This window comes from Mandrillus leucophaeus, unplaced genomic scaffold (assembly GCF_000951045.1).
Source record: "Mandrillus leucophaeus isolate KB7577 unplaced genomic scaffold, Mleu.le_1.0 Scaffold939, whole genome shotgun sequence".
Lineage (NCBI taxonomy): Eukaryota > Metazoa > Chordata > Mammalia > Primates > Cercopithecidae > Mandrillus > Mandrillus leucophaeus.
This window is the reverse complement of record NW_012110241.1, coordinates 391,510-394,393: the sequence shown is the minus strand read 5'-3', so window position 1 is coordinate 394,393 and position 2,884 is coordinate 391,510.

The window sequence follows — 2,884 nt, the reverse complement described above, 5'->3', positions numbered from 1 at the left end:
AGAAAAACATCCAAGTTTCATAGTCTAGAGCTCTAACACTGGAATCTTCCAAATTTAAGGATTAATGATTTACCTAAATCTAAAAATAGTAGGTTGCAGATGTATTTAAACAGTGTGCCTAGGTAGTATGTTTATATATTAAGATAAAAAATGGTCTTCTAAAGTTTATTAATTCTAATATAACCTTTATTTTTTCGTGTAGACATATCTTTCTGATTCCCAGGATAATTTAAACAATTAATTCTAAGCAACTATTAACTTAGTTCTAGATTGGGATATCTATTTATGCATTTGAAGCTTTAGATATGTATTTCAAATCAGAAATGTGTGCTGGTCATGGAAAGTTGTGACTTAGAGCCTCAGGTAAGTTTTTTTTCATGTGAACATACTGCTTCCAATTGTTGTTATGCCCAGAGCAGACAATTAATAAATACCCTTGGAACTGAGTGATTAACTGCCAATATCACAATAAATCTTCTTAGCGGGCATGATAATTAAACATATTTAGTCCTTGCTGTGACCTAAGAAAGGAATTCTTTTCATTAAATGTTTAGTGTCTCACCCTGTTCATACCGCCGGAGTTACTGATTCAGTTTGATGTGAATTCAGTCTTATAAAAGACCCATCATTATAACCTGCACTTATGCTTCCTATATTATTGGAACTTCCAACTTGTATACAAAATAGATATGCTTCATATTCTTAAAAAACACAAGAAATCTCCCTTTATTCATAATAAACACAGAATTAGGTATTCTACTAAACTGAACAATAGAACTCACTGGGAGTGACCGCATAAACTATATCACGAATTATCCAAGTGTCTGGAAAGGTCAGTGGGCCATTTCGCTCCACGCTGTGCCATGAGCCAACCACAAGGGTTGTCAGTGACTCACTGCGTGGGTCACCCAGGGCACGTGGTGCTGAGGCTGTCAAAGAGCAAGACGGGGCTGCATCTAAACTCAGGCCTCTGCTAAGTGTCCGAACTCAGGCAAGATGCTAAAGACTTTAGAGACGTTTCCTTTTCTATGATTGGGGTTGTAACACTCACCCTGTCAGGTTCTCGTGTGCGTTGACAAGGCCGGCACGTGACACACCAGGGGCAGAGCAGGACAGGAACCTTCTTCCTCAGACATCAGGGTCCTCATGAGCATCAACAAAATAAAGAGATCAGGAGAGCAGGAGAGCAGGAGAGCGGGGAAGCAGGGGAGCAGGGGAGCAGAGCATCTCCAGCTGTGTCGGGACTGCAGCAGGGACTCAGCAACAATCAGTCTCTTTCTCTTGTTTCATCCAAATCATATATGTAAAAAATAGGTGGGGTTATCATGGATGTTTATATTGATTCCTGGGATCAGACAAATATACCTTTCCTTGTCATGCTATTTTCTCTTCCCAGATGGTTTGAAGAACTTCGTTTTGGACTTGATATTCCTGGAGTGCATTTTTTTTTCTAATTAGTTCAGTCTTGACCCTGAGCCATCACCCCTCCAGAGTGACAGGACATTCCACTCCACCATTGTTGGGGTGCCACAATTTCACTACTAATCAAAGGCTCCTTGGTTGCTGAAAAATGAGAGACGTACCTCTAATAATCAGTCTAGATTGTCACTGCTCACTTCCTCATTTTCCAATTTCACAGGGGTCCCCCAAAGCCCGGAAGGTCTCACTTCGGACATCTTATAGACCATGGGAACCAGAAAACACTGGGAACCCTAGGGCCAGCACCCACCTCATTTGCACCCTGTCTCTGTTTCCATCACCCTCTAGGTATTGCCACAGAGCAGTGTTGGGACCCACTGGAGATCTGACTGCTCCCAGTCTGGGAAACTGCCTTCTCTCCCTCCACTGATATCATATTTCTACTTTCCACCCCACAGAAATCCTTGAACGAATCACAAAAGGGATTGGTAGTTACCTGGTGTGAAGCATAGCTGACCCAAAGGATGAAGCAATATTGCAATGGACTCTGTCATTGATATCACTAGTTTGCAAATCTGTTACCACTATGGTCAAATTTTTATATTCACTTTAAAATTATAACTCATTCTGCTCATTGTATTCAAGGCAACATCTACCCTAAAATATACTCAGGCATTAATTTATGCTTTTCTGTTTACAAATGAGAATTCATAAGTAAATTGAGGGAGCAATTACATATTTTTAAACTGAAGGCAAAACAGAAGACATATACACATACGTGAGTGAAACAAAACGGAGAGCCCAGAAACAGACTGAAATACAGCCAGCTGATCTCTGACAAAGGAGCAAAGGCAATTCAATGGAGAGAGGAGAGTCTTTTTAACAAATGATGCTGGAACAAATGGACATCCATGTGCAAAAAAAAAAAATGAATCTATAAACAGACCTTACACCTTTTACAAAAGTTAAGGCAAAGTAGATATTAGATCAATATATGAAATGCAAAATTTTCAAACTCCTAGAAGATAACATAAGGAAAAACTCTAGATAACTTTGGATTTGGTGATTCTTTTCGATACAACACCAAAAGCATTATCCACGAAGAAAAATATTGGGAAGTTGAACTTTAACATAAAAAACTTTAGTTTTGTGAAAGATACTGTTAAGAGAATAAAAAGACAAATCAGAGACTGTGAGAAAATATTTGCAAAATACATCTAAGGATTCATATCTGAAATATTCAAAGAACCCTTAAAACTCAATAAGAAAACAAACAATTCAATTAAAAATGGGCAAAAGCTGAACAGATATGCAGATGGAAATTAAGCATATGAAAAGATGCTCTGTATAATGTGTTATTAGGAATTGCCAATTAAGACAACAGTAAGATACCACTACATACCTATTAGAATGGCCAAAATCCACAAGACCAAAAACACCAAATGCTGGTGAGGATGTGGAGCAA